This window comes from Capra hircus, chromosome 21 (assembly GCF_001704415.2).
Source record: "Capra hircus breed San Clemente chromosome 21, ASM170441v1, whole genome shotgun sequence".
NCBI classification, from domain to species: domain Eukaryota; kingdom Metazoa; phylum Chordata; class Mammalia; order Artiodactyla; family Bovidae; genus Capra; species Capra hircus.
Genome location: NC_030828.1, coordinates 18,942,654 through 18,960,972, shown reverse-complemented (window position 1 = coordinate 18,960,972; position 18,319 = coordinate 18,942,654). Strand labels below are relative to the sequence as shown.

At 50.3% G+C, this 18,319-nt stretch overlaps 1 pseudogene; it reads left to right on the top strand.

The window, feature by feature from the left end:
* Positions 8,883-10,906, top strand: LOC108638452 (annotated as a pseudogene).

Genomic DNA, 18,319 nt, shown 5'->3' with positions numbered 1-18,319 from the left:
TGGTCCCACATTTGTTTTGCTTCTTTTTCTTGCTTCTCTCATTTCTTCTACATTTTTCTACCTTTTGCCCCTTTTCCTGGTCATCCCTTCTTTTCTCATTTCCTGTGTCCTGACCACCTCTCCCCATTTACCTTCTCCTGATCAGAGCAGTCTGGCATAAATCAAGCTCCCACTCAAGATCAAATTCAAAAATAAGACAGAAAAGGTTGAAAATAAGCCAGGTGTTCTCTTTAGGGTGTGATTAATAAAAAATGATGTAGTGCAAGAGGGATGCTCTGCAAACACTGACAGGGAAATACCTCCGGGCAGACATTGAAATAAAGATAGCTAAGAACATAAGTCAACATGGAGCATACTAATTTTATATAATAAAAATGAGGGAAATAAATATTAAATAGTTGTGAACCCCTGTACCACTCTCTTCCCAAGGCGCAGAATTGCTTGTTTGGCTTTAAATCTGTTCTGGGATGAGCCAGTGAAGTGGAGCGGAGGGCGATCTACAGCCAGCAGCCTTTCTACAAGTCCACTGGCACGCGTCTTGGCACGATGGACAAAACTGGAAGGTTATGGCCCAGTAATCAGAGAAAAAATGTTTTATGGTTCAATACAACCTGGCCCATGTATGATTTTCCAAGTCGGTCCGAAGAGTGTTAGGTCCCTGCATTGGAGCTCATAAATGATTCCAGTATTTTGTGAGTGGAGCTAGCTTTTTGCAAGATCTGGAAGTGCGGAGAGGAACTCCGAGTGCGTCAGGTCTTCCTGTTAATGCAATAATTAGGATTCTCCAACAAAGGCACTAAATTATAGGCAAAAACGGAAACGTAAGACTATGAAACCCTGTTCCCGTTCACAGAGGTAGCGCTGCAGCAGGGCGGAGGGAGAAGAGAGGGGTCAGCTTCTTAGGAACTGAATCCAGCCGGACCTCTGTGAATTCTATCATGGCGCCAGGCCAAGGGGCTGCCCTGCTTGCGCGCCCTCCCGCCTCCTCGCAACTTCCAGGTCGTCCAGAGGGAGGACGCGGGTTCTAGTGTGTTGGCGGGCACAGCCTTTAAGTGTCACACTGGCTTGAGGAAGAAAGGGGTTCTGAAGTACGTCTCTCCTTTAAGACGGCTCGATAGGTTCACTCAATTGGCCCAGTAGTGGCATCCCATAATGGCGTGGAGTCGGGGAGGCGGCCGGGCGGGCTAGTGGGCCGTGGATTCACAACTAGACATTCCCGCAGCGAGTTTTGCAGTCGGCGCAAGAGAAAGTCTGTGACGTTATTGGCATCAAATGATCTGCTTCTCAAACGTAGACCTGCTAAACTGGAAAAAACCATCCTCCAAGTTGATCCACAAAGAAATGGGGAAACATTCCATTAGTACTTATTTTTTTTAAACGCCCACCGCCAACATGGGCATGCACACCTGACAGCGGGGCAGGCATCGAGACGTGGGTGATTAATGTGTTCACAGCAGACAGGAGTGCACCTTCGTCCCAGACAAGAGGCCCGACACTCGTCTCTCGAGTGTTTAGCTTCTTGGAGGACTTTGAGTTAGCAAGCCTGGATGGCTCAGTAACAGCAGCACAGGGTCAACAGGCGCCTTCAGAGCGCTTAATACAGAGACAAAGGAGGAGACCTGCCCTGGGGCATCAAGACAGAGCAGCCCTGCTGACACCTTGTTCACAACGTGGCCTCTCAGACAAACGCTGACGAAAATACGTTTTCTGTGACCGCGTGTTTTAAGCCACTCGCTTTATATAATTTTGCCGGCAAGTAGCGCTCTAGCCAGCAACAAATATGAATTTCCAGAAATGAAAAATCATATGTATTAGTCATATTTTTTTTTAAGTTTTCACAGAAAAGTCTTGGCCAACCTCACTGTCTTTACCCTAGAGTATTGGTGGTCAACATGGATCCAGGAGCCGCCCTCGTCTCAGTGTCTGAGACCTCACAGGGCGAGGGCCTACTAATCTAAGAGAAGGGGGATCATGCCAAATACCCACAGAAGCCAGGAAGAAGCAGGAGGGAACAAAATTAAGTAAAGGGGAATGGAGAAGACTTGGGGCCCCTGGAGAGCCGACGGGGGCAGCTGCACGCTGCCAGGGGTTGGTGGAAAACAAGATGCCCTGTGCATACACGGTCTTATGTTTACAAAAACAGAAAAAAAGGAAGATACAGATACTCCCTACAGGCATGTGTGCATGATGCCAAAATGGTCTAAGATCAGTTTCAAAGCTTTCCTGACATGTGTTGAAGGCTGTACAAGAGGTGGAGAACATTGGATGCTTCGCCGGGATGAAGGGTGTGGCTTTCTCCTGGTGAACAGGGCAGAAAGCTTTTTTGGCATTACCAAAGAGCGGGGAAATGGGCACACGTCGAGATGCATCACTAGACTGTTATGGTAGATGTTATTACAGCGAGAATAGAAGGAATATGAACGAAAACTACACAAAAGAATAAATGGAACTGTAAAAAGGCCAGAGTACTACTCATGGCAAATGCTGGGCCTGGATGAAGGCACGAAGCTGGAATCAGGATTGCTGGGAGAAATATCAAAACGCTCAGATTATGGCACGATGACACCACCCTATTATGGCAGAAGGCTGAGGAAGAACATAAAAAGCGCTCTTGATGAAAGTGAAAGAGTGGCAGAGGTGAAAAAGTTGGCTTAACAGCTCAACATTTCAGGAAAACTAAGGATGCATGGCCATCTGGTCCATCACTTCATGGAAATAGATGGGGAAACCAGATGGAAACATGTGTCAGACTTTATTTTGGGGGGCTCCAAAATGCACTGCAGATGCGATTGCAGCCGATCGAAATTAAAAGGCACTTACTCCTTGGAAGCGAGGGTTGATGAGCATAGGGCCTTAGTATAGGCATATTCAAAAGACAGAGTACGATTACTTTGGGCCGAACAAAGGTCCATCTAAGTCCAAGGCTATTGCGATTTTTTTTCCGTGTAGTCATGTATGGATGTGAGAGTTTGGACTGTGAAGAAGGCTGAGTGCCAAAGAATTGATGCTTCTTGAAGCTGTCGTGGTTGGAGAAGACACAGTTGAGAGTCCCTTGCGACTGGCAAGGAATCCAACCAGTCCATCTCTAAAGCGAAGATACAGTCCTGGGTTGTTCTTTGGAAGACATTCAGCCTTTGCTTCCTTTAAGATGGCCTCTGCTGGCAGTGGGTTTTCAGTAAGCTTGGGAAAAATTCTGGAGCCAATGTCAGACGGGCCAACCACCAGCTGGGCCTAGGGACCAGGGTCTCTACTTCAAGAACCCCACCCACTGGAAGTTACTGACCTGCAGAGACTTTTGTTAAATTCAAGGAGTGGTGGGCTGTATACCCATCCCCTGGGAGAAAGTGGGCCATACCCCTTGGTACTCACCCCCAACCCCCACCTCCTTCCAACACACACACACCAACTAAGGCACCCCAGGGGGACAGACTTGCTTTGGCAACGAGGCCCCTCTGGAGGCCCAGGTGTGAACAGCTGCACAAAGGGCTGTATGAGGTGGAGTCAGCACCTTAGGAGGTGGCTCAGAGAAGGAAATGGTCTCAGTCCTAATGGATCAGAAGAAGGAAAATGGGGAGAGGTGGTCAGGACATAGGAGATGGGAAAGCAAGGATAACCAGAAAAGGGACAAAAAGCAGAAAGTGTAGAATAGATGAGGGCAGCAAGAGAAAGGCAAAACAGACGGTGAGCAAACACACAAAAAAGGGCAAAGACCACAGAAGGAGTGAAGGAACGGAAAAGAGTGAGATGCATGGGGAAGGATGCGAGGAGGGAGAGGGGAGCCAGGGAGAGGGCACAGAGGACGTCAGAGCTCTGTAAAGAACCCCTCTCATTTAGAAAGTGAATTCTTAGTCCCTACATAGCCTCACAGGCCAGGTGCTCAGTGTCGGCCTCATCAAGCGCAGCTGGGTAGGACGGCCACAGCCAGCCGCTGGTCCCCGGGCACTCCGAGCAGGTGCGTCTGTTGCTGCAGCTCACATCACTGGACCGCCGGGGCTGCCCATCCAGCTTCCTGTTGAACTGGTGGAGTGGACAGAGCACTAGGGCAGAGGAGCACAGAGAGCACCCTCTGCTCAGACAGGACACAGGTAGGGAACAGAGCTTTTTGTCTTTGACTCGATCAAACCCCTTCACTGTGAAGTTCATAGCTGGTTCTAGGAGGAAGCATATGAAGTCCACCACCACGAACAAGGGCTGGCTGATGCTGATACTGGTGGGGGCTGCTGATGGCGGTGATGAAGAACCAGTTAGCATAGTTCTCTGGGCTCCTGAGCAGGCCTGGGAAGGCTGGCTTGAGCCAGACCATGCCTCCAGGCTGGATATGATGCAGAACGCTTCAGTGGCATAGAGTGCAGCAGCCACGAAGGCGAATGCAGCGGCAGTGATGACCCTGTTTTGGGTGGAGCCTGGAGGCAAGAACTTGATGTATGTGGCGCCGAAGATGATGGACGTTGAGAGGCAGAAGATGAAGAAGTAAAAGGCATGGACACAGAGAAAGCCGTCCAGGAGAAGGGGAGGCGGGACCGGAGCCCACAAAACTCCCCTATGAAGACGGTGAGGGTCACAATGAAGCAGATGCACCAGATGAACATGCACCAGTTAATTACGTCCCCCTTCAGAGTGTCCTCACTGGCCCCCAGCGAGAAGGGCACACAGGTGGAGAGCAGCTGCCCCAAGTGGAGGAGGAAGCCCACGATGGGCTTGGTGCCCAGGCCTGAGGACGGGCACATGGTGAGCATGGTGGTCAGGCAGGTCCCGGCACCGGATTGTAACCTTGCTTGGTTCTCAACCAAAGGCTTATGAATACTTAAACCTAGTTTGATGTTCTGGTTTCAGTTTTGCTTTGCCGATTAAGCGCTGTTTCTGTCTCAGTTCTTTTTCTCTAAAAAATATATGACCACTGACCCAGTAGAACTGATGTGCTGATCTGAACAAAGTAAGGACCACACTCACCTTCTCAATCCAGCGAGGTGGCCCAGGGGTCTCCCAAAACAGAAGCACAGCGCACCCCTGGCACACAGCCTGCGGCCCCTTAGGTTTCCCTCCTCGTATAAATCCCAGCTGAGACTTGCTGTGCTGGGGGTTGATTCTTCTGGGCAGTGAAACACCCTCTTCAGGCTTCCATAAGATAAAGCTGCTTTTCTTAAACCCAAGACTTAGCTCTCTGTATTGGCTTCTTCAGCAACAAGCAGCTGGGCCTGACTTGGGGACAATGAGCATCCAGGCAGGGGTCAGGTCCCCATGTCTCCAGCCCCTCCCTTTCTTCCTGGAGCAAGGAGCAGAGTGCCACTGGGAAGAGTGCCAGCTAGTCCCAGCGAGGAGTGGAGTGCCACCTAGTCCCAGCGAGGATCTATATGTCTTTTCCAGCAGCTGCCAAACTGCTAGTTTCAGGAGCTTGCCCTGGCCCTCCCACGCCTTGCTCACAGAGTGCTTTCACTTTCTGTTAAGAGAAGGAAACGGGCCTCTGAAGGAGCACCGAGCTCTTGACTGGAGTGAGTAGAGGGGTGTGGGTCCCAGGAGCCCCCTTCTCACCTGTTTGGGTGTGTTCTTTGCTCTTTGAAACTCTGGGGCCAGTTGGACACTGCAGAAGTGGGAAATGGCGTGTTTGTGACCCTGTACCACTCTCTTCCCAAGGCAGCAATTGCTTGTTTGCTTTAAATCTGTTCTGGATGAGCCAGTGAAGTGGGGGGAGGGGATCTACAGCCATCGCTTCTTACAAGTCCACTGGCACGCATCTTGGCAGATGGACAAAACTGGGAGGTATGGCCCAGTAATCAAGAAAAAAAATGGTTTTCTGGTTTCAATACAACCTGGCCCATGTATGTTTTCAGTCGTGAAGAGTGTAGGTCCCTGCATGGAGCTCTAAATGATTCCAGTATTTTGCAGGTGGAGCTCTTTTTGCAAGATCTGGAAGTGGGAGGGAACTCCATGCGCAGGTCTTCCTGTTACTCCATAATTAGGATTCTTCCAACAAAGGCACTAAATTACAGGCAAAAAGGAAACTAAACTATGAAAAGCCTGTCCCGTTCACAGAGGAGGCTGCAGGCAAGGGAGGGAGAAGAGGGGTCAGCTTCTTAGGGGAACTGAATCCAGCCCCGACCTCTGTGATTCCTATGCATGCCCCAGGCAGGGGCTGCCCTGCTCTGCGCCCCCTCCCCCTCCCCCGCAACTCCAGTCTCCAGAAGGAGGAGGGGTTCTAGTGTGTTGGCTGGGGCACAGCCTTAGTGTCACCACTGCTTGAGGAAGAAAGGGGTTCTGAAGTAGTCTCTCCCTTTAAGACCTGACAGGTCACTCAATTTGGCCAGAGTGCATCCCTAATGGCGTGGAGTGGGGAGGCGGGGGCGGCAGTGGGGGTGGATTTCCACTAAGACAATTCCCTGCAGGAGGTTTCAGTGCAAGAGAAAGTCTGTGACTGTTATTGGACATATGATCTCCTTCTCAACGTAGACCTGCTAAACTGGAAAAAACCATCCTCCAAGTTGATCCTACAAAAAATGGTGGAAACATTCATTGTATTTTTTTTAACCCACCGCCCAACATGGGCTGATGCACAGACGTGGGTGATGATTGTGTTCACAGCAGAGGAGCTGGCACCTCGTCCCAGACAAAGCCCGACACTCGTCTCTCAGTGTTTAGCTTCTTGAGGATTGAGTAGACAAGCCTGAGCTCAGTAACACAGCCACGGGTCCAAGGCGCCTCCAGAGGCTAAAAGAGACAAGGAGGGACCCTGCCCTGGGGCATCAGAGGCAGAGCAGCCCTGCTGACACCTTGTTTCACAACGCTGGCCTCCAGAACTGTGACAGAATACGTTTCTGTGGTTTTAAGCCATCGGGTTTATGATAATTTGCCGCAGTAGCCCTAGCAGAACAAAATGAATTTCCAGAAATGAAAAATATATTATTAGTCATATTTTTTTTAAGTTTCCAGAAAAGCTTGCCAACCTCCTGCTTTAGAGTACGGTGGTCACATGGATCCCAGGACCCCTCGTCTCAGTGTCTGAGACTCACAGGGGAGGGTCCACTAATCTAGAGAAGGGGGGATCAGTCCAAATACCCACAGAGCCAGGAAGAAGCCAGGAGGGAACGAAATAAGTAAAGGGGAATGGAGAAGACCTGGGCCCCTGGAGAGGACCAGCTGCACCTGCCAGGGGTGGTGGAAAACAAGATGCCCTGTGCATGACACGGTCTTATGTTTACAAAACAGAAAAAAAGGAAGATACAGATACTCCCTACAGGCATGTGTGCATGCATGCAAACATGTGTCTAAATACAGTTTCAAAGCTTCTGACATGTGTTGAAGGCTGTACAAGAGGTTGAGAAACATGGATGCTCCCTGGGATGAAGGGGTGGTTTCTCCTGTGAACAGGCAGAAAGCTTGGCCATACCAAAGAGGGGGAAATGGGCACACGTGAGATGATCATAGACCTGTTTATGTAGATTTTACAGGAGAATAAGAGGAATATAGAAAACTACACAAAGATATAAATGGAAAACTGTAAAAAGGCCAGAGTACATCATGAGAAATGCTGGGCTGGATGAAGCACAAGCTGGAATCAAGATTGCTGGGAGAAATATCAAAAACCTCAGATATGCAGATGACACCACCCTTATGGCAGAAGGTGAAGAAGAACTAAAAAGCCTCTTGATGAAAGTGAAAGAGGAGAGTGAAAAAGTTGGCTTAAAGCTCAACATTCAGAAAACTAAGATCATGGCATCTGGTCCCATCACTTCATGGCAAATAGATGGGGAAACAGTGGAAACAGTGTCAGACTTTATTTTGGGGGGCTCCAAAATCACTGCAGATGGCGATTGCAGCCATGAAATTAAAAGGCACTTACTCCTTGGAAGGAGGGTTATGAGCAACCTAGATAGCATATTCAAAAGCAGAGACATTACTTTGCCAACAAAGGTCCATCTAGTCAAGGCTATGGTTTTTCCGGTAGTCATGTATGGATGTGAGAGTTGGACTGTGAAGAAGGCTGAGTGCCAAAGAATTGATGCTTTTGAACTGTGGTGTTGGAGAAGACACTTGAGAGTCCCTTGGACTGCAAGGAAATCCAACCAGTCCATTCTAAAGGAGATCAGTCCTGGGTGTTCTTTGGAAGGAATGATGCTAAAGCTGAAACTCCAATACTTTGGCCACCTCATGCGAAGAGTTGACTCACTGGAAAAGACTCTGATGCTGGGAGGGATTGGGGGCAGGAGGAGAAGGGGATGACAGAGGATGAGATGGTTGGATGGCATCACCGACTAGATGGACATGAGTCTGAGTGAATTCCAGGAGTTGGTGATGGACAGGGAGGCCTGGCGTACTGCAATTCATGGGGTCGCAAAGAGTCGGACACCACTGAGTGACTGAACTGAACTGAACCGAAAGAGGCTGTAGCTGCTGCTCACCTCCAGCTACTCCCCCCATCCCAAGGGCACACAGCCTGGTGACACCAGGTCTCCTGAGGTTTCTAAAGGAGCAGGAAATCTGGATTTTCTTGTGAAATTAAACCACTGCAGCTTCCAAACCCTTTGGGAAGAAACAACACTGATTCTACACCATGTCTTCCAGAAATCGCCATGAAGAAAAGTAAAACAAATCCTCGGGGCCACCTCCAGTACAAACTGGTTTGTGCCCCTAATCTGGAGCAAACCAAGCTTGCATTAGGGGGCCAGGGCCTTCTGGGTCCTCTCTGAGGGGGAGACGGAGAACCGTGAGACCATGAATTGTCTCATGTACATTCTGCTACCAAATGAAATTTTAAGAAATCGTTTTCAATTTTGAGAGACTTGAAGATTTGAGATTGTACGTAAGGATGATTCTACTTTACAACCCCAAAAGATAATGGTATCAGCACAAGAGGCCCCAAATGTTCATGGTTTGGGGCCAGACCAGACATGGCTGTGAGATTTGGGGATGACAGTCTCCTGATAAGGCCGAGGGTGATGGGTGGGGAGAACCATTCTGGAGCGGCTGTGTTGTTACCCAAGTGTCTGAGCCATTGGTTCCAGCTCCACAGATCCTGAGCCTCAGCCATCACAGGGCTCTGAGCCTGTTCCAGGCGGCTGACTCGATTCACCACCAGCCAGACCATCGCAACACCACGTGCACTGGGGTGACATCTGAGACAGGGGCTTCTTGGAGGTCACGTGCTGCTGTCTCTGCCTCCGCCCGCCACAGCTCTTCTCCACCTGCGTGGCCTTCTCTCTGGTGGCCGACATGGGCATCTGGAGAGGGGCCCCAGGTAACTGGTCCATGTCCTTCTGGTGCGTCTGCTTCGTTGTGACCCTCATCATCTCCATAGTCGACTATGTGCGCTCTGGTCCTGCTTTCCTTTCTTCTGGTGCAGCTTCTCTGTCCCCTACACCTGTTGCACCACCCTCCTCTGTCTCTCGGCCCCCATCACCTACTCTGTCGCCTTTGTCCCGGTCCTGCCTGATGGTCCTTACCGGGACCGGGCCGTCACTGCCTCTAGGTTCTCCTCTGTCACATCTGTGCTGTGTGCCATGTAAGCAGCCTGCACTGGACCACCTACTGGTTCAAAGAGACCTCCTGCTATGCGCTCACCATGCCAGGCCTGCTGAAGGTGCTGGAGACCTTTATGGCTGGTTTCATCTTCGCCTTCATCATCAACACCTCCCTGTACCTGCACCAGCCGGCCCTGGAGTGGAGTGTGGCCGTGTACTCCATCTGCTTCATCCCAGCAGCCTGGCCATCCTGCTGAACCTGGGCGAATGGGAATGCAGGCTGCCCGGGCCCTTCCCCCTCTTCCAGCTTGTGCTCAGCCTGCTCTCCGTCCTGCTCTAGTTCAGCACTCTGGTCCTCTGGCCACTCTACCAGTTCAATGAGGAGCTTGGCAGACAGCCCCAGCAGTCCAGTGATATGGGCTGCATCAGTGGGCTCACCTACGACATGTACTTCTGAGACCAGCGACTGGCTGTGGCCATCCCAACAGCGGTCAACCTGCTGATTTACGTGGCTGACCTGGTATACTGGACCCGTAGGGACTGGGTTTCTGTAGGGACTGGGGTCAGTCCAGTGTTCCTGACCCCTCTGCTCAAAGGAGGTATCCTCACCGAGCTCTGACATTCTCTGATGGCCTCTTCCTGGCTCTCCTCTCTCCCTCCTCGCATGCTTCTCCACTCATCTCACTCTAGTTTCTATTTCCTTCCCTCCTTCTGCTCTGTCTCCTTCTTATCTTGTGTGGTTGCCCACATTTTGTTTTGCTTCTTTCTCTTGCTTCTCTCATTTCTTCTACATTTTTCTACCTTTTGCCCGTTTCCTGGTCATCCTTGCTTTTCTCATTTCCTGTGTCCTGACCACCTCTCCCCATTTACCTTCTCCTGATCAGAGCAGTCTGGCATAAATCAAGCTCCCACTCAAGATCAAATTCAAAAATAAGACAGAAAAGGTTGAAAATAAGCCAGGTGTTCATCTTTAGGGTGTGGATTAATAAACGATGATGTAGTGCAAGAGGGATGCTCTGCAACACTGACAGGGAAATACCTCCGGGAGACATGAAATAAAGATAGCTAAGACATAAGTCAACATGGAGCATACTAATTTTATATAATAAAAATGAGGGAAATAATATTAAATACAGCTGCATGTGCTTGACTTGCATCAAGAAGCGCAGGAAGGACTCCCCTGAGTGCACGGGAATTGTTACCTGGTCCGGGTTGGTGAGGGGAACTGAGGAGAGAGTGGATGGAGCCACAGGTAGCAGTGAGGTTTCTCAGAGTATGGCTCTTTCAGAATATTTTTATTTGGAACCATGTAAAGATCCTCTTCTTAAAAAAATAAAATTTATTTTTGAAAAATATACCAACTGGAGAAGAAGGGTCAGGGGAGGGATAGTTGGCAGACGGTCTCCATGCTCCCTGCAGCCTTGACAGATAGGCTGCAGGAGGAGCTGAGAGATGCCTTCACAGGCCTGTTTCCAAAGCAGACAGAAGGGAGGCATCTTGGTCCAGGGGTCTGGGGAAGGGGAGCTGTGGTCCCCAATCCCCCCTGCTGAGTTAGCCACTTGGGCCTCCCCAAGCACTTTAGCACCCACAGGGGATGGAGAAGACCTCCCGTTGCCCAAGCCTCAAGCCCTTCTCTTGCTCCCTGCCTGGCCTGGGCTCCCTGTCTCCTGGGGCAGCGGCCAGAGGCTCCCTTCTCGAAGGCCTGCCAGAGCGCCCCCCAGGCAGGGTGACTCCAGATGACGTCCTCCAGACTGTGTCCTGAGCCGCATCCAGAACACAGCCCAGGGCACAGATGTTCCCATTCTCTGCCCAGTTTCTTGGAAAAATCACAGAATCAACCTTCCATAGTCCACCTTTGAGTGGAGAGAAAAGGGATTCTGCTCTCGGGTGGCCTCAGGCACCTACTCGGGAGCCAGACATCGACCGCCAATTCACGTGACCCTTGTCTGTGTGGCTGTTCTGTGGAAAAGTCTTTAGGAAGACTGATGGGCTGAGGAGATTCAGGCCAGGCTCCAATCAGGCCCTCCCTAGGGTCTGGACCCTCTCTGTCATGTTCTGACTGACTTGCCAACAGGAAGTGGTCTGGCTGGGATGGGAACTCGGCCACAGGACCTCTGGGTGGGGCACTAGAGCCAGACCAGGACACACGGGAGCCCGGAGATGAATCCTGGACCCAAGAGAAGAGGGAAGGGGCTCAGCACTTACTGTGGCTCTGTTCCCTGCTGGGGCTTCCCGTGTGGCTCAGATGGTAAAGAATCTGCCTACAATGCAGGAGACTCATGTTTTATCCCTGGGTTGGGAAGGTCTTCTGGAGAAGGAAATGGCTGCCCACTGTAGTATTCTTGCCTGTACAAGTCCATGGACAGAAGGAGCCTGGGGGGGCTACAGTCTGTGGGGTCGCAAAGAGTCAAACATGACGGAGCGATTAACACGTTTTTCCTTTTCTGCGTATGACTTGCTGAGCTTTGCAGGGAGACAGACCTATATTCACATCTGGGCTCTGACAGGAAGTAACTGTGTGAACTTGAGCAAAAAACATAACACACTCTCTGAGCCTCAGAATCATCATCTGTACAGCGGGGATGACATTAATAATAGCCCTGAAGATGAATGAAATGGAGGTTTTGTCACCGAGTCAGTCTGTTGGCACTGAAAAGCATATTGGCCACTCTCTCCCTTTGGGTCTAAGGTACAAATCAAATCCAAGCAGATTTTAGGGTCCTAAACCCACATGACTGGGTTCAAATCTCAGCTCTGACACCTAAACATCTCTAATCATGATCGGTTGACCTCTCTGTGCCTGTGAAAATGGGGACACTGAGTGCATAGCTCAGGGGCTGCTAGAAGGAACAAATGAATCCGCAGCAGAGCCCAACCTGCAGTGACCACGACACATACGACCTCTGGTAACTGTTGTGTCCACAGCAGCCCCACTGCAGCCCAAGTCCTCAGGGCCCCTTTCTCAGCTGACAGAACCTGTGAGCTGTCATCCGAGGTGTCTTCTGGGGCCAGGCTGGGCTGGTGAGTGTTTGCCAAGTTGGTCTTTTCTGGGTCTGCTTCTGACCAGGGATGCAGAAGTGGTGGGGGTGGGGGAGCTTAGTTCAAGCCCATCTCCTCACCCCCAACTCCAACCAGCATCTGTTTCCATAAATCCCTCCAGTGCTCTGCCCATCAGCTGGACCACTGCCCCCAGGCACACTCCCACTGCTAGGGCGGGACCACTGCTTATGCAAAACCCTTAAAAGAGAGCCTGCTGTGCTTCCTGCTACATCAGGAAGGAAGTGCTTCCTGAACAGTCTGTTCCTGGACCTTGTCAGAGGCTGGCAGGACCCCAGAACCCTCCATCATCTCTCTGACCCTATGACCCTCTCCCACAGGGTCTTGGCTCCCCAGGTTTTTACTCCCCATCACACGAACTCAGATCCAGTTTTGTTCATGTGTCAACCACAATGTGCTTAACTATAGGCACATAAAGCCTCCGTTTTCTGTATCTTCAAGCAAATAGGATGGCTCAGCCACCAGCCCATTAGTAGGAAGTCGTTACTTTTGTATTGAAACAAGTCTGATATGTTAAGAGTATATTATTATGGGGTATTATAGAAAGGAATGCAATATCCCACGTTTGCTTTCATGGAAAACATGAGGCTTCAAAGACAAACTCTAGAATATAGATCCACAAAGTAGAGCTATCTTGTCCTTTGTTCACTGAAGTTTTTTTCCCAGTGCTGAGAAGAAGGCCTGGTACCTTGCAGGAGTTTATTGAATAAGTGTTAACACGAGCTTACAACCTCAGGCTCCTTCCTGCCTGGACCTCCTGACCAGGATACATTCCATCCCTTCTGCCTTTAGGGGAAATGGTTAAGAATCAGTGATTCCTTTGTTTTCTCAATTCTCCCAGCTTTCCCATGGCCTTGTATGATGAACATCGCCAGGGAGAAGAACAATTGAGAACCTGAACTTCCCCCCACCTCATATTTGAGGATGTCCCCATCGTGAAAATCTCGAAGAGAAACTGGGCCTCACTCTCAATAAGAAACTCAAAGTTCAGGTAAATATTTGACTTGCCCCCATGTGAAGTCTGGACATACACCTAAGGAGCAGGTGATACGCAGACACCAGGTCAGGTCAGAATTCCTTCTGCTGGGGCCTGCACTAGCATCCAGAGTCTGTGGCCAGTGGCCATGGTGCCTGGACCAGCTGCCCTTGCCTGTGCCCCAGCTGCCCAGCACCACCCCCGCCCCCCCGCCCCTGGTCTAAGCCTGCTCTCAGGCCCGTCTCGCCCTAATAATTCTCTACCAGCCTTCTAGTAGAGTCATTCTCTGCCTAAGTTGCTAGAGGTGTTTTCTGCAGGAGGCAATCAAGAATCTTCACCTTTAAAAACCGGTGCTGTCTGTAAAGCAATTATCTTTTAATAAAAAATAAATAAATTTTTAAAAACTGGTGCTATTATCTCCATTTTCTGGATGAGGAAACTGAGGCTCAGAGTGACATTGACTGAACACAGGACTACTATGTTCCAGGCTGAGTTCTGGTCTCCGTTCAGGGTTCGGGTCTGTGTAGACATGTAGCAGGCAAGGCCCTCAGATGACCAGTGGAACTGGAAGTCATTCTAGTGACTGGAGGGAGGGAGGGAGGCGATGAAGCTGGAGAGGTAGAAAGGGGTGAGAACCTACAGGGTTTTGGAGGTGACATTGTGCGACTTGAGGTAGCAAAGAAAAACCGGCAAAGGTAACTTAGTTTGAGTTCAGCCCAAGACGACTTTGACGGGAAGAATGGAAACAGAGGGAGCAGTGGGAAGCTTATGAGGGGAGCACGGGTGAGAGGGCTGGATGGATCTGGATCAAGATCAAGTGGATGCTCTAGGGAGGGGGAAGAGTGTGTGTGTGTGTGTGTGTGTGTGTGTGTGTGTGTGTGTGTGTGTGTGGTGTGGATTCACAGTATTTTGTGAAGAGCATCTGTGAAGGTGGTGCCATCTACTGAGATGGGAAAGACGAGGAAGGGTCTGTGTGTGCTGGAGCTAAGGGGCTTCAGGAGATGGGACCAGACATGGTGAGTGTGAGGTGTCCTGAGACATCCGGAGGGAGTGATCAGGAGGCAGTTGCATATGACTCAGGGTCTCTGTAGAGATCAGCTCTGGAGGCCAGAATTGGGGAGTTATCATCATACAACCAATTCACTTCACTCAGCTCCAATGAATCAGAATCTCTTGGTGAGGGGTGGGTCACATCCATAGAGTGGCCTGACCTCCAACCACCTAAAACAGCAGCTTTGCCATCCCCACATTCCAATAACTCTCTTTTTCACCTGTTTTTCCCTTTATCATAGCATTTATCACCCACGGACATGATGTTACCCATTGGTTCTCAGATTTTCCATCTCGTGTCCTAGAGGATAAGCTCCATGACGGGGGACCTACTGCTTATCTTCTCTGCTCTCTGTCCAGTGTCTAGAAAACTGCCGGGCACACACTTGGTGCACAGGCGTATTTGTCAGCTGAGTGGAGTCTTAAAGCCACTGGACTGGATGAGGACGAGAAGGAGTGAGGGTGGGTAGCTAGGCCTCGGGCCTCCTTTCTCCCAGTAGGAGGGAGTGTATAGTGCACCTCCCCTTTAAGCAAAAAAAAAAATCTGGAGGTCACTGATTCCCAATGGGCAAGAGTCCTGAAGCAGAGATTTTGGATCCCTGGACCCCACAGATGCTCAGCCTCACACTGGCTGCCTAGAGGGCATCTTAAAGGAATTTGGGATAACTTCCACCCCCAACCAATCTCTGGAGAATCAGAAAAGGAGCTGGTGAAGAAGCCCAGGGACTTGCAGACACCTGACTGCAGTGTTGGAGAGGGGCAGCGATGTGGGCCTCCTGCCTCAGTGATCAAAACAGCAGGTCCTGCCTCTGCAGGGAGAAGAGCGTGGCCACTGCAGCCTTAACGTGAGGTTAGCCTGGAATTTTTTGTTCTTTCTTTCTTTTTATATCTTCTGGTTAGGAGACCAAAACTTATTGGGTGACTTGTTCTTGAAGAGAAAATTTCTTTTCAGATTTTCTTGGGTAGGTGGTTTGAGGGTTGGGGGTGGGGTGGTTGTTGCTGCTTCCATTGTGAAAGAAATTGCATTGCTTGAGTGTGAGGTGACACGTATGTGTGTTTCTGTGTACCTGTTGCTTTCTGCTACTGCTTCCTGATTTTCTAGAATCAGGTAAAATAAGTAGATAATTAAAAATTTTCTTCTACATCTTTTTGTTCTCATCAGCCCCTGCTGTCAATCATCAGGAAAAGCCTTGTTGATGGAGGTCTTCTCCATCAACTGTGTGTGCTGAAGGGTGGAGGAGGCCCTGGTCACCAAGTAGGTGGGTTTGGAGGCCCCAGCTCCCCCTCTCCAGACCTCTGGACCCAAGGCATCTCCCTTCTCTCTGCCTTTGGAGACAGGCCTGTGTGGGCATCTCTCAGCTCCTCACCCAGCCTGTCTGCTTTGGAGTCAGAGCAGATGTGATTGAATCCAGTCACGGACCCCAGATCTGCCTCTCTCTTCACTCTGGGCTTCTGTTTCATCTTCCCCTGCTTATGGTCGGCTCTCTATATGCCCAGCAGGAAGGAACTTCCTTTTCCTAAAGGAAACACGAGTTTCCTAAACAGGACAAGAGCATTCGGGCTGCTGAGCTGGACTCTGAAGAAGTGGAAAGTCCAGAACGTGAAGGAACAAGGGAGTCTGGGAGACCTCAGACTGTGGGGGCACCTGGATGTAGTTTCTCATTTTGACAAGAATCACTGGAGAGTTGGACCCCTGGGAAGTGACTGAGGAAACTCAGGTTGTGAGAGAGAAACATGGTCCCCACCAAGCAGAGGTCGTGGGGAAGGAGGGTCTGTGTAATCAGGAAGGATGTGACCAATAAACAGGGCCCAGCAGCCAAGAGGAAAGAAGCAGAGAGGGTGGACAGAGGGGAGGGAGCTGGCTTCCATCTCCAGCTCTGAGTCTCCAGGACTGACAAGTCCAGGCGCCCCAGGAGAGGGGGGCTGGGAGGGCCAGGGGTCGCTGGCACCCCTCCCCCATCTAGCAAATGAGGAAACTGACTCAGCAGCAGTGAGTGCTGAGTGTCCCCCCACCTCAGGGGGATGGGACAGGTTTGTGCAGAACAGGGGTGGATGCGGCAGAATCCCAGCCTGGAGGATGCTGCCGCCACACTTGTCACAAGCAGAGTGGGGCTGTGGACAGACAGCCTGGGGACTAGGACACTTGGGTCCTGACTCTGACTCTGCCACACACAGGTGACTCTGGACAGGTGCTCCCATCCCTGGGGTCCAGCTGCTACTCCTCTACGATGAGAAGACTAAGGGGATCTCACTCATTTTTGTCTGACTCTTTGTGACCACATGGACTGCAGCCCACCCCGCTCATGTGTCATGGGATTTCCCAGGCAAGACTACTGGGTTGGGTTGCCATTCCCTTCTCCAGGGAATCTTCCCAAGATCAAACCTGGGTCTCCTGCATTGCAGGAGGATTCTTTACCATCTGAGCATCAGGGAAGCCCCTGTGATGAGAAGCTTGAACTAAATACAGGATGATTGCACTCCCTTTCAGTGCCACAGTGAGGGGACTGGACCAGCCTTGGAACTGTGACAAATGGCCCTTAACCTCTCAGTTCAGCTCAGTTCAGTCACTCAGTCAAGTCCGACTCTCTGTGAGCCCATGGACTGCAGGACACCAGGCTTCCCTGTCCATCACCAACTTGCTGCTGCTGCTGCTAAGTCACTTCAGTCGTGTCCGACTCTGTGCAACTCCATAGACGTCAGCCAATCAGGCTCCCCCGTCCCTGGGATTCTCCAGGCAAGAACACTGGAGTGGGTTGCCATTTCCTTCTCCAATGCATGAAAGTGAAAGAGAAGTTGCTGAGTCGTGTCTGACTCTTCGGGACCCCATGGACTGCAGCCTACCAGGCTCCTCGCCCAGGGGATTTTCCAGGCAAGAGTACTGGAGTGGGGTGCCATTGCCTTCTCTGACCAACTCGCGGAGCTTGTTCAAACTCACATCCATTGAGTCGGTGATGCCATCCAACCATCTCATCCTCTGTCATCCGCTTCTCCTCACACCTTCAATCTTTCCCAGCATCGGGGTGTTTTCCAATGAGTCAGGTATTGGAGCTTCAGCTTCAGCATCAGTCCTTCCAAAGAACACTAAGGACTGATCTCCTTTAGGATGGACTGGTTGGATCCTTGCTGTCCAAGGACTCTCCAGAGTCTTCTCCAACACCACAGTTCAAAAGCATCAATTCTTCAGCGCTCAGCTTTCATTATAATCCAACTCTCACATCCGTACACGACTACTGGAAAAACCATATCTTTGACTAGATGGACCTTTGTCAATAAGGAATGTCTCTGCTGTTTTATATTCTGTCTAGGTTGGTCATAGCTTTTCTTGCAAGAAGCAAACGTCTTTTAATTCCTTGGCTGCAGTCACCATCTGCAGTAATTTTGGAGCCCCAGAAAATAAAGTCTCTCCCTGTTTCCTTTGTTTCCCCATCTATTTGCCATGAGGGAATGGGACCAGTTGCCATGATCTCAGGTTTCTGAACGTGGAGTTTAAGCCAACTTTTTCACTGTCCTCTTTCACTTTCATCAAGAGGCTCTTAGGATCTTCTTCACTTTTGGCCATAAGGGTGTTGTCTTCTGCATACCTGAGGCTATTGATATTTCTCCCCGCAATCTTGAGTCCAGCTTGTGCTTCATCCAGCGCGGCAGTTTGCATGATCTACTCTGCATTAAAGTTAAATTAGCACGGTGACAGTATACAACCTTGATGTAGTGCTTTCTCGATTTGGAAATCTTTTCCCAATTTCTCAACAGGAGGAATAGAGCAGGCATCCCATGAACCATGAGG